Below are 14,512 nucleotides of genomic sequence, written 5' to 3' on the forward strand. Positions count from 1 at the left end.
TGTTAATGGGTGTCAATGGGTGTTAAGGGGTGGTAATGGGTGTTAATGGGTGCCAATGGGTGCTAAGGGGTGGTAATGGGTGTTAATGGGTGCCAATGGGTGCTAAGGGGTGGTAATGGGTGTTAATGGGGGTCAATGGGTGCTAAGGGGAGGTAATGGGTGTTAATGGGTGCCAATGGGTGCTAAGGGGTGGTAATGGGTGTTAATGGGTGCCAATGGGTGCTAAGGGGTGGTAATGGGTGTTAATGGGGGTCAATGGGTGCTAAGGGGAGGTAATGGGTGTTAATGGGTGCCAATGGGTGCTAAGGGGTGGTAATGGGTGTTAATGGGGGTCAATGGGTGCTAAGGGGTGGTAATGGGTGTTAATGGGGGTCAATGGGTGCTAAGGGGTGGTAATGGGTGTCCAATGGGTGCTAAGGGGTGGTAATGGGTGTTAATGGGGGTCAATGGGTGCTCATGGGCGTTAATGGGTCTCAGTGGGTGCTAATGGTGTCAATGGGTGTCAACGGGTGCTAATGGGTGTCAATGGGGTGCTAATGGGTGTTAATGGGTGTCAATGGGTGCTAAGGGGTGCTAATGGGTGTCAATGGGTGCTCATGGGTGTCAATGGGTCCTCATGGGTGTTAATGGGTGTCAATGGGTGCTAATGGGCGTTAATGGGTGTCAACGGGTGCTAATGGGTCTCAATGGGTGCTAATGGGTGTTAATGGGTGTCAATGGGTGCTAATGGGCGTTAATGGGTGTCAATGGGTGCTGACGGGTGCCAATGGGTGCTGATGGGTGCCAATGGGTGCCGATGGGTGCTGACGGGTGCCAATGGGTGTTGACGGGTACCAATGGGTGCCGATGGGTGCTGACGGGTGCCAATGGGTGCCGATGGGTGCTGATGGGTGCCAATGGGTGCTGACAGGTACCAATGGGTGCTGATGGGTGCTGATGGGTTCCAATGGGTGCTGACGGGTGCAATGGGTTCCTCTTGGGCCTGGGGCAGCGATGGTGGCTCCGGCTGCAGCCCCCGGCGCCCCATAGCGGGTGTGGGGGTCCCTGCAGGGGGGCGCTGAGCCCGGGGGGGTTTCTCTGTGTCCCTGCCCCAGCTGGAGGCGGAGTCGCCCTTGGTGAGCCCGCGCCTGCTGCGCTCCTGCGTCCCGGGAGCGCTCCTGCGCAGCGCCCGCGGCCGGGGCGACAGGGACACCCCGCGATGAGGCGGCACCCAAGGACCTGCGATGGCACCCAAGGACCTGCGATGGCACCCAAGGACCTGCGATGGCACCCAAGGACCTGCGACGGCACCCAAGGACCTGCAATGGCACCCAAGGACCTGCGATGGAACCCAAGGACCTGCAACGGCACCCAAGGACCTGCGATGGCACCCAAGGACCTGCGATGGCACCCAAGGACCTGCGATGGCACCCAAGGACCGGCAATGGCACCCAAGGACCTGCGATGGCACCCAAGGACCTGCGATGGCACCCAAGGACCTGCGACGGCACCCAAGGACCTGCGATGGCACCCAAGGACCTGCGACGGCACCCAAAGACCTGCGATGGCACCCAAAGACCTGCGATGGCACCCAAGGACCTGCAACAGCACCCAAGGACCTGCAATGGCACCCAAAGACCTGCGATGGCACCCAAGGACCTGCGACGGCACCCAAGGACCTGCGACGGCACCCAAGGACCTGCGATGGCACCCAAGGACCTGCGATGGCACCCAAGTACCTGCGATGGCACCCAAGTACCTGCGAGGGCACCCAAGGACCGGCAATGGCACCCAAGGACCTGCGAGGGCACCCAAGTACCTGCGATGGCACCCAAGGACCGGCAATGGCACCCAAAGACCTGCGATGGCACCCAAGGACCTGCAATGGCACCCAAAGACCTGCGATGGCACCCAAGGACCTGCGATGGCACCCAAAGACCTGCGATGGCACCCAAAGACCTGCGATGGCACCCAAAGACCTGCGATGGCACCCAAGGACCTGCGATGGCACCCAAGGACCTGCGATGGCACCCAAAGACCTGCGATGGCACCCAAGGACCGGCCATGGCACCCAAGGACCTGCAACAGCACCCAAGGACCTGCGATGGCACCCAAGGACCTGCGATGGCACCCAAGGACCTGCGACGGCACCCAAGGACCTGCGATGGCACCCAAAGACCTGCGATGGCACCCAAGGACCTGCGACAGCACCCAAGGACCTGCGATGGCACCCAAGGACCTGCGACGGCACCCAAGGACCTGCGATGGCACCCAAGGACCTGCGAGGGCACCCAAGTACCTGCAACAGCACCCAAGTACCTGCGATGGCACCCAAGGACGTGCGACGGCACCCAAAGACCTGCGATGGCACCCAAGGACCTGCGATGGCACCCAAGGACCTGCGATGGCACCCACGGACCTGCGATGGCACCCAAAGACCTGCGATGGCACCCAAGGACCTGCAACAGCACCCAAAGACCTGCGATGGCACCCAAAGACCTGCGATGGCACCCAAGGACCTGCGATGGCACCCAAAGACCTGCGATGGCACCCAAGGACCTGCGATGGCACCCAAGGACCTGCGATGGCACCCAAGTACCTGCAATGGCACCCAAGGACCTGCGATGGCACCCAAGGACCTGCGATGGCACCCAAAGACCTGCGATGGCACCCAAGGACCTGCGACGGCACCCAAAGACCTGCGATGGCACCCAAGGACCTGCGATGGCACCCAAGGACCTGCGAGGGCACCCAAGGACCTGCGATGGCACCCAAGGACCTGCGATGGCACCCAAAGACCTGCGATGGCACCCAAAGACCTGCGATGGCACCCAAGGACCTGCAACAGCACCCAAGGACCTGCGATGGCACCCAAGGACGTGCGACGGCACCCAAGGACCTGCGATGGCACCCAAGGACCTGCAACAGCACCCAAGGACCTGCGATGGAACCCAAAGACCTGCGATGTCACCCAAAGACCTGCGATGGCACCCAAGGACCTGCGATGGCACCCAAGGACCTGCGACGGCACCCAAGGACCTGCGATGGCACCCAAGGACCTGCGATGGCACCCAAGTACCTGCGATGGCACCCAAAGACCTGCGATGGCACCCAAGGACCTGCGATGGCACCCAAGGACCTGCGATGGCACCCAAGGACCTGCGACGGCACCCAAGGACCTGCGATGGCACCCAAGGACCTGCGATGGCACCCAAGGACCTGCGACGGCACCCAAGGACCTGCGATGGCACCCAAGGACCTGCGATGGCACCCAAAGACCTGCGATGGCACCCACACTGCACCCAGTCTGCACCCAAACCCCATCAATTGCACCCAAATAAATGCAACTACACCCAAACCCCTTCATCTGCACCCAAACTGCACCCAGATGCCTGCGACTGCACCCAAACCCCACTGAATGACACCCAAACCTTCCCAACAGCACCCAAACCCCATTGAATGCCACCCAAACCCTTCCAACAGCACCCAAACCCCATTGAATGCCACTCAAACCCTTCCAACAGCACCCAAACCCCATTGAATGCCACCCAAACCCTTCCCAACAGCACCCAAACCCCATTGAATGCCACCCAAACCTTCCCAGCAGCACCCAAACCCCATTGAATGCTACCCAAACCTTCCCAGCAGCACCCAAACCCCATTGAATGCCACTCAAACCCTTCCAACAGCACCCAAACCCCATTGAATGCCACCCAAACCCTTCCAACAGCACCCAAACCCCATTGAATGCCACCCAAACCCTTCCAAACCCCACTGAATGCCGCCCAAACCCTTCCCAACAGCACCCAAACCCCATTGAATGCCACCCAAACCCTTCCAACAGCACCCAACACCCAACAAGCGCACCCAAACCCCCCCAAGGTCACCCCAAAACCCCTCTCCAGTCTGTGTCCCGCTTGGGGGGTGGGAATAACATCCCTTGGGGTCGCATCCGGAAGGGATTGGAGCTGGTGCTGGGTCCTCGAGGCGCTGATGGGGCCATTCCCGACCCCTTTTGGGGCCATTCCCGATCCCTTTTGGGACCATTCCCGAGCCCTTTTGGGGCCATTCCTGACCCCTTTTGGGACCATTCCCGACCCCTTTTGGGGCCATTCCTGACCCCTTTTGGGACCATTCCCGATCCCTTTTGGGGCCATTCCTGACCCCTTTTGGGACCATTCCTGACCCCTTTTGGGGCCATTCCCGAGCCCTTTTGGGACCATCCCCGACCCCTTTTGGGGCCATTCCCAACCCCTTTTGGGACCATTCCTGACCCCTTTTGGGACCATTCCCGAGCCCTTTTGGGACCATTCCTGACCCCTTTTGGGACCATTCCTGACCCCTTTTGGGGCCATTCCCGAGCCCTTTTGGGACCATTCCCGATCCCTTTTGGGCCATTCCTGACCCCTTTTGGGACCATTCCCGCCCCCTTTTGGGGCCATTCCCGACCCCTTTTGGGACCATTCCCAACCCCTTTTGGGACCATTCCTGACCCCTTTTGGGGCCATTCCCGCCCCCTTTTGGGGCCATTCCCGATCCCTTTTGGGGCCATTCCTGACCCCTTTTGGGACCATTCCTGACCCCTTTTGGGGCCATTCCCGAGCCCTTTTGGGACCATTCCCGAGCCCTTTTGGGACCATTCCTGACCCCTTTTGGGGCCATTCCCGAGCCCTTTTGGGACCATTCCTGACCCCTTTTGGGACCATTCCTGACCCCTTTTGGGGCCATTCCCGAGCCCTTTTGGGACCATTCCTGACCCCTTTTGGGGCCATTCCCGAGCCCTTTTGGGACCATTCCCGATCCCTTTTGGGGCCATTCCTGAGCCCTTTTGGGACCATTCCTGACCCCTTTTGGGGCCATTCCTGACCCCTTTTGGGGCCATTCCCGATCCCTTTTGGGGCCATTCCTGACCCCTTTTGGGACCATTCCCGCCCCCTTTTGGGGCCATTCCCGACCCCTTTTGGGACCATTCCCAACCCCTTTTGGGACCATTCCTGACCCCTTTTGGGGCCATTCCCGAGCCCTTTTGGGACCATTCCCGATCCCTTTTGGGGCCATTCCTGACCCCTTTTGGGGCCATTCCTGACCCCTTTTGGGGCCATTCCCGAGCCCTTTTGGGACCATTCCCGATCCCTTTTGGGGCCATTCCTGACCCCTTTTGGGACCATTCCTGACCCCTTTTGGGGCCATTCCCGAGCCCTTTTGGGACCATTCCCGATCCCTTTTGGGGCCATTCCTGACCCCTTTTGGGACCATTCCCGCCCCCTTTTGGGGCCATTCCCGAGCCCTTTTGGGACCATTCCCGAGCCCTTTTGGGGCCATCCCCGACCCCTTTTGGGGCCATTCCTGAGCCCTTTTGGGACCATTCCCGACCCCTTTTGGGACCATTCCCGACCCCTTTTGGGGCCATTCCCGACCCCTTTTGGGACCATTCCCAACCCCTTTTGGGACCATTCCCGACCCCTTTTGGGGCCATTCCCGACCCCTTTTGGGACCATTCCTGACCCCTTTTGGGACCATTCCTGACCCCTTTTGGGACCATTCCTGACCCCTTTTAGGACCATTCCCGACCCCTTTTGGGGCCATTCCCGACCCCTTTTGGGGCCATCCCCGACCCCTTTTAGGACCATCCCCCCCCCCCTCCCGCCCTTGTCCCAACCTTTTATCCCAAACTCCCCCTTTTATCGCGATATGGAAGAGGGGGGGGCGCATCCCAATGAAGCGGCTCCATGCTCCAGCAGAAGGGGTTGGAATTCCCCCTGCGGAGCGGGTTTAAATCCCCCTCTTCCCCCTTATTCCAGCCTTTTATCCCAACCCCCTAATTCCAGCTGCGGAGCGGGTTGAACACCCCCCCCCCCCCCCCCCTTATCCCAACCCCTTTATCCCAAACCCCCCTTTTACGTGGATCTATGGGGCGGGGGGTGCACACCCCATTGCATCCCCTCCCATCCCCTGCAGAAGGGGGGTTGCAATTCCAGCTGCGGAGCGGGTTTAAATCCCCCCCCCTCTTATCCCGATCTTTTATCCCAACGCCCCCTGTTTATCGCGATATGGGGTGGGGGGTGCACACCCCATTGCACCCCCTTCCATCCCCTGCAGAAGGGGTTGGAATTCCAGCTGTGGAGCGGGTTGAACACCCCCCCCCCCCTTATCCCAACCCCTTATCCCAGTCTTTTATCCCAAAAACCCTTTTATCGCGATATGGAGGGGGGGGGGTGTGTGTGTGTGCACACCCCATTGCATCCCCTCCCATCCCCTGCAGAAGGGGTTGGAATTCCACCTGCGGAGCGGGTTTAAATTCCCCCCCCCCCCCCCCCCGATCCCGATCTTTTATCCCAAACCCCCCTTTTACGTGGATCTATGGGGCTGGGGGTGCACACCCCATTGCATCCCCTCCCATCCCCTGCAGAAGCGGGGTTGCAATTCCAGCTGCGGAGCGGGTTGAACACCCCCGCTCCCCCCCCCCCCCCCCCCCCCCTTTTCCCCCCATTCCCGCTGCATTCCCAGAGGGAATGAACTCCCCCGGCCGCCCGCAATCTCGGCTCCTCTCTATTATCCCGCTCATCAATCACGGCCCCGAGCTCGCAGCAGATGCCGCAGCCCCGCTTTGTCTCGCACGCGGGGCCCGGCCCACGCCGCCCACAAGCGGGGTCCCCCCCCCCCCCCCCCTTTGTGGCCCTGCACCCCCAAACCTGGCTCTGACCCCCCCCCCCCCTCCCAATGAAGTTTGGGGACCCCAAAATGGGCCTCAATGGGATGCGGGGCTCTCAATGAGGACCCCAAGAACCAATGGAGGGGGGTGCCCCCAAAAGCGCGATGCAGAGCACCCCCAAAACTGGCTCTTACCCCCCCCACAATGAAGTTTGGGGACCCCAAAATGGTCCTCAATGGGATGCGGGGCTCTCAATGGGGACCCCAAGTTCAATGGAGGGGGGTGCCCCCAAAAGCGCGATGCAGAGCACCCCCAAAACTGGCTCACCCCCCCACAATGAAGTTTGGGGACCCCAGAATGGTCCTCAATGGGATGCGGGGTTCTCAATGAGGACCCCAAGTTCCAATGGGGGAGCGCCCCCAAAAGCCTGATGTAAAGCATCCCCTATTTGAGTCCCTGCACCCCCAAACCTGCTCGACCCCCCCCCAATGAAGTTTGGGGACCCCAGAATGGTCCTCAATGGGATGCGGGGCTCTCAATGGGGACCCCAAGTTCAATGGAGGGGGGTGCCCCCAAAAGCGCGATGTAAAGCATCCCCTAGTTGAGTCCCTGAACCCCCAAACCCCGCTCTGCCCCCCCCCCCAATGAAGTTTGGGGACCCTAGAATGGTCCTCAATGGGATGCGGGGCTCTCAATGAGGACCCCAAGTTCCAATGCAGGGGGGTGCCCCCAAAAGCGCGATGTAAAGCACCCCCTATTTGAGTCCCTGCACCCCAAAACCTGGCTCTGACACCCCCCCCCAAGTGGTCCTCAATGGGATGCGGGGCTCTCGTCAGGGACCCCAACAGCCAATGGGGGAGCGCCCCCAAAAGCCTGATGCAAAGCACCCCCTAGTTGAGTCCCTGCACCCCCAAACCTGTCTCTGAGACCCCCCCCCCCCCCCAAGTAAAGTCCCCGGACCCCAATGTGTCCCCATTGGGAGCTCCCAGACCCCCTCCGTGACCCCAACCCCCAAGTGGGGGTCCCATGGGTGCCCCCCATCACCCCAAACCAAAGCAAAGGGAGGGCGCCCAGTCCATCTGGAGGCAGCACCCATGGGTGCCGTGGCCTGGCACAAGGGAGCCCATTGGGGACCATGGGTTAGGGGGGGTCCCCGCTTTGCCCCATGCCGGAGGGGGGGGGTAGGGGGGGTGGGTGTTGCATAGGTTATATAAAGGCTCATTAATATTAATTAGCCCTAATGACGGGGGCTGAGCACGGCGCGTGCACCCGAGCAGCGCGGGGGCTGCTGGGACACCCCCGAACCACGGACCCCCCCCCCCCCCCGAGCACCCCAACATCCCCCCCCCCCCATGAAGGCAATGGGGTGATGGTGGGATAAGGATGGGGGGGGGTCTGGCACCCCCATAACGCCATAGGGGTGCAGGGGTGGCTGTTATAGCCCATGGGGGTCTTGGGGTACCCCTCCATAGGGGTCTTGGGGTACAGCCCCTGTAACCCATGGGGGTCTTGGGGTAGCCCCCCCTTAGGGGTCTTGAGGTAACCCCCCCTATAGGGGTCTTGGGGTAACACCCCCTTAGGGGTCTTGGGGTACCCCCCCATAGGGGTCTTGGGGTGCAGCCCCTGTAACCTATGGGGTCTTGGGGTAACCCCCCCTTAGGGGTCTTGGGGTAACCCCCCTATAGGGGTTCAGGGATACACCCCATAGGAGCCGTGGGGTACAGCCCCTGTAGCCCATAGGGGTCTTGGGGTGACCCCACAGGGGCTCTGGGGTAAAACCCCTGTAGCCCCTATATAGGGCGCCTGGGGGACCCCCACATTGGGGTCCTGGGGTACAGCCCCTATAGCCCCATATGGGTTTTAGGGTAGAGCCCCTATAGCTCCATGGGGGTCCTGGGGTACAGCCCCTATAGCCCCATAGGGGTTGTGGGGCACCCCCCCTATAGGGGTCCCGTGGTGCAGCCCCATGGGGGGGGGGTTCCTGGGGTCCCCCCATAGGGGTCCCGTGGTTCAGCCCCATGGGGGGGGGGGTCCTGGGGTCCCCCCATAGGGGTCCCGTGGTTCAGCCCCATGGGGGGGGGGGGTCCTGGGGTCCCCCATAGGGGTCCCGTGGTTCAGCCCCATAGGAGCCCTGCGGGACCCTCCTCTCCCTCCACCTTTATGGGGGTCCGGGGCTGCGGCCCCCCCCATATCGGGGCTGAGGGGGGGGGGGGGGGGGCGGGTCCCGATCCCGTGTCCGTCCCCCCCCCCCATGCCCCCCCCCCCCCCCCCCCCCAATTCCCCCCCCCCCCCCCCCCCCGGTGCCGGCTCGGGGAAAGTTGCGGCGAGCCCCGGGGGGCGGCGGCAGAACCGGGGGGGAGCGCGGGGGGGGAGCGGCGCTACCGGTAACACCGGGACCCAGAGCTCGGCGCTACCGGTAACGGCGGCGGTACCCGGAGCGCGGCGCTACCGGTAACAACGGGACCCAGAGCTCGGCGCTACCGGTAACGGCGGCGGTACCCGGAGCGCGGCGCTACCGGTAACAACGGGACCGGGGGCACGGAGGCACCGGTAACAACGGGACCGGGAGAACGGCGCTACCGGTAACAACGGGACCGGGAGCACGGAGGCACCGGTAACACCGGGACCGGGAGAACGGAGGCACCGGTAACAACGGGACCCGGAGCGCGGCGTTACCGGTAACGGCGGTACCCGGAGCACGGCGACACCGGCAGCATCGGCGGTACCCGGAGCACGGCGCTACCGGTAACAGCGGGACCCAGAGCACGCACGACGCTACCGGTAACAGCGGGATCCGGAGCACGGCGACACCGGTAACATCCGGACCTAGAGCACGGCGGCACCGGTAACAGCGGGACCCGGAGCACGGCGGCATCGGCGGTACCCGGAGCACGACGCTACCGGTTAACGGCGGTACCCGGAGCACGGCGGCACCGGTTAACGGCGGTACCCGGAGCACGACGCTACCGGTAACGGCGGTACCCGGAGCACGACGCTACCGGTTAACGGCGGTACCCGGAGCACGGCGGCACCGGTTAACGGCGGTACCCGGAGCACGACGCTACCGGTTAACGGCGGTACCCGGAGCACGGCGGCACCGGCGCTTTCCGGCCGAGCATCCCCGGGTAGGAGCGCGCAGCATCCCCGCTCCTTCCCGTTCATCCCTCCCGGTTCCCCCCCCCCCCCCCCCCCCCGGTGCCATCTTAGCTCCGCTCCGGGCCGGTGCCGCCTGCGCAGCCGCCGGGTCCCGGGGCTCCGGGGGCGGTACCGGAGGCTCAGGACGGCTCCGTCCCCGGCGCAGGGGCCATGGAGCCGCCGCGGAGCCTCCCGGAGCTGGAAGCGGAGAGCGGGGCCCCGGAACCGGCCGGGGGGGGGGGGGGCTCCCCCCTGCAGGAGAAATCCGTGCCCAGCAAAAGGATCTGGGTGAAGCTGCGGGCGCTGTGAGTGAGGGAGGGGGGGGGGACCCCGGAACTGGGAACCCCCAAGAGGGACCCCAAAACAGGGACCACAATAGGGAACCCCAATAGGGACCCCCCCCAATAGGGAGCCACAACAGGGAACCCCAATAGGGACCCCCAATAGGGACCCCCCAATAGGGACCCCGAGAGGGACCCCCAGTAAGGATGCTCCCAACCGGAACCCCCCAATAGGAACCCACAAAAGGGACCCCAAAAACAGGGACCACAATAGGGACCCCCAATAGGGACCCCCCAATAGGGAGCCACAATAGGGACCCCCAATAGGGAGCCACAACAGGGACCCCAAAACAGGGACCCCAAAACAGGGACCCCCAAGCAGGACCCCAAACTGGGGCCCCCAAAAGGGACCCCCAATAGGGACCCCCCCAATAGGGAGCCACAACAGGGACCCCAAAACAGGGACCCCCCAATAGGGACCCCGAGAGGGACCCCCAATAGGGACCCCCAATAGGGTCCCCCCCAATAGGGACCCCGAGAGGGACCCCAAAACAGGGACCACAATAGGGAACCCCAATAGGGACCCCCCCAATAGGGAGCCACAACAGGGACCCCAAAACAGGGACCCCCAAGCAGGACCCCAAACTGGGGCCCCCAAAAGGGACCCCCAATAGGGACCCCCCAATAGGGAGCCACAACAGGGACCCCCAATAAGGATGCTCCCAACCGGAACCCCCCAATAGGAACCCACAACAGGGACCCCAAAACAGGGACCACAATAGAGACCCCCAATAGGGACCCCCCCAATAGGGAGCCCCAATAGGGACCCCAAAACAGGGACCCCCAAGCAGGACCCCAAACTGGGGCCCCCAATAGGGACCCCCAATAGGGACCCAAGGCAGGGACCCCCAATAGGGACCCCAAAACAGGGACCACAATAGGGACCCCCAATAGGGACCCCCCAATAGGGAGCCACAACAGGGACCCCCAATAAGGATACTCCCAACCGGAACCCCCAATAGGAACCCACAACAGGGACCCCAAAGCAGGGACCACAATAGGGACCCCCAATAGGGACCCCCCCAATAGGGAGCCCCAATAGGGACCCCAAAACAGGGACCCCCAAGCAGGACCCCAAACTGGGGCCCCCAATAGGGACCCCCAAGAGGGACCCAAGGCAGGGACCCCCAATAGGGACCCCAAAACAGGGACCACAATAGGGACCCCCAATAGTGACCCCCCACAACTGGGACCCCCAAAGTAGGACCCTCAAACTGAACCCCTCGAACAGGGCCCCCCCCAAAGCAGGGCCCCCCCCCACCTCCAACCGGGACCCCCAAACTGGAGCCCCCAACCCAATAGTGGGTTATAGTACCCCTATAGTGGGTACCCCAGATCCCCTATAGTGCTACAGGGGCCATACCCCAGCTTCCCTATAGGGCTATAGGGGCTGTACCCCAGGACCTCTATAAGGGGTTAACCCCGGTCCCCTATAGGGCTATAGGGGCTGTACCCATCACCCCTATGGGGGGTACCCCAGGACCTCTATGGGGTTATTGGGGGGGGGTACCCCGGGACCTCTATGGGGTTATTGGGGGGGGTACCCCAGGATCTCTATGGGGTTATTGGGGGGGGTACTCCGGGGCCTCTATGGGGTTATTGGGGGGGTACCCCAGGACCTCTATGGGGTTATTGGGGGGGAGTACCCCAGGACCTCTATGGGGTTATTGGGGGGTACCCCGGGATCTCTATAGGGTTATTGGGGGGGTACCCCGGGATCTCCATAGGGTTATTGGGGGGGTACCCCGGGATCTCTATAGGGTTATTGGGGGGGTACCCCGGGATCTCCATAGGGTTATTGGGGGGGTACCCCGGGATCTCTATAGGGTTACTGGGGGGGTACCCCAGGATCTCTATGGGGTTATTGGTGGGGGGTACCCCGGGACCTCTATGGGGTTATTGGGGAGGTACCCCAGGACCTCTATGGGCTTATTGGGGGGGGTACCCCGGGACCTCTATGGGGTTATTTGGGGGGTACCCCGGGATCTCTATAGGGTTATTGGGTGGGGTACCCCGGGGTGTCCCATGTGTGGGGGTGTCGGGGGGGCAGCAGCACCCATGGGTGCACCCCCAGCACCGGCTGCACCCTAAAGCCATCCCCCCCCCCCCCCCCCCAGCATGGGGTGGCCCTGGGGACCCCGGTGGGGCCGCGGTGTGGGTGGTGACAGGCAGCTTGTGGGGGGGCGTGGGTGTGGGTGCCCCCCCCGGCTGTGAGATGGGGCCCAGGGCTGGCAATGGGGGCCACTGGGGGGAGCCGGCACCCACTGTGACAAAGGGGACCCCATCCTGTGGGGGTCCATGGGGATGGGGTCTATAGGGATGGGTCTATAGGGATGGGTCCATAGGGATGGGGTCTATAGGGATGGGTCTATAGGGATGGGGTCCATAGGGATGGGGTCTATAGGGATGGGTCAATGGATGGTCCATAGGGATGGGGTCCATAGGGATGGGGTCCATAGGGATGGGTCTATAGGGATGGGGTCCATAGGGATGGGGTCAATAGGGATGGGTCCATAGGGATGGGTCCATGGGGATGGGGTCTATAGGGATGGGGTCAATAGGGATGGGTCCATAGGGATGGGTCCATGGGGATGGGGTCTATAGGGATGGGTCCATAGGGATGGGTCCATAGGGATGGGTCCATGGGGATGGGGTCTATAGGGATGGGTCCATAGGGATGGGGTCTATAGGGATGGGTCCATGGGGATGGGGTCTATAGGGATGGGTCCATAGGGATGGGGTCTATAGGGATGGGTCCATAGGGATGGGGTCTATAGGGATGGGTCCATGGGGATGGGTCCATGGGGATGGGGTCTATAGGGATGGGTCCATGGGGATGGGTCCATGGGGATGGGGTCTATAGGGATGGGGTCCATAGGGATGGGGTCTATAGGGATGGGTCCATGGGGATGGGGTCTATAGGGATGGGGTCTATAGGGATGGGTCCATAGGGATGGGGTCCATGGGATGTGTTTCATAGGGAGGGGGTCCATAGGCACCTGTTGGGTGCCGGTGGGGACCTGTTGGGTGCTGCTGGAGACCTGTTGGGTGCTAATGGGGACCTGTTGGGTGCCGATGGGGACCTGTTGGGTGCTGATGGGGACCTGTTGGGTGCCGATGGGGACCTGTTGGGTGCTGCTGGAGACCTGTTGGGTGCTAGTGGGGACCTGTTGGGTGCCGATGGGGACCTGTTGGGTGCCAGCGGGGACCTGTTGGGTGCTGGTGGGGACCTGTTGGGTGCCGGCGGGGACCTGTTGGGTGCTAGTGGGGACCTGTTGGGTGCCGATGGGGACCTGTTGGGTGCTGCTGGAGACCTGTTGGGTGCTGCTGGAGACCTGTTGGGTGCTGGTGGGGACCTGTTGGGTGCCGCTGGGGACCTGTTGGGTGCTGATCGGGACCTGTTGTCACTGTGTCCTGGGTGCTGGGTACAGGGTGCAGGATGTGACACCCCCCCCCCGATGGACCCGGCACACACACACACACGCACACACATGCACACGCACATGTACACACACGCACACACATGCACACACATGCACACACACATGTACACACACGTACACACACACATGCACACACACATGCACACACACGTACACACATGCACACATGTACACACACATGCACACACACACGCACACACACGCACACACATGTACACACACATGCACACACACGCACACCCACACACGCACACCCATGCACACACACACACACACAGAGGTCCCTATGGCACCCATAGCATGGGGTTCCCATGTCACCCATACCACAGCCCCCCTATGGCACCCATAGCACAGGGTTCCTATGGCACTCATAGTGCAGGGTCCCCCATAGCACGCGTAGCACAGGACCCCTACGGCACCCGTAGCACAGGGTCTCCCATAGCACCCATAGCACAGGGTCCCCCATAGCACAAGACCCCTACGGCATCCATAGCACAGGGTCCCTATGGCACCCATAGAACAGCGTCCCTATGGCACCCATAGCACAGTGTCCCTACGGCACCCATAGCACAGGGTCCCTACGGCACCCATAGCACAGGGTCCCTATTGCACCCATAGCACAGGGTCCCTACGGCACCCATAGCACAGGGTCCCTATGGCACCCATAGAACAGCGTCCCTATGGCACCCATAGCACAGTGTCCCTATGGCACCCATAGCACAGGGCCCCTATGGCATCCATAGCACAGGGTCCCTATTGCACCCATAGCACAGGGTCCCTACGGCACCCATAGCACAGGGCCCCTATGGCACCCATAGCACAGGGTCCCTATGGCACCCATAGCACCCATAGCACAAGGTCCCTACGGCACCCATAGCACAGGGCCCCAATAGCACTCATAGCGCAGGGCCAATACGGCACCCATAGCACAAGGTCCCTACGGCGCCCATAGCACAGGACCA

The sequence above is a fragment of the Pezoporus flaviventris genome, unplaced genomic scaffold (genome assembly GCF_033815535.1).
Source record: "Pezoporus flaviventris isolate CSIRO_AGI_PZ_B2104156 unplaced genomic scaffold, CSIRO_AGI_Pfla_v1 ptg000941l, whole genome shotgun sequence".
Taxonomy (NCBI): Eukaryota; Metazoa; Chordata; class Aves; order Psittaciformes; family Psittacidae; genus Pezoporus; species Pezoporus flaviventris.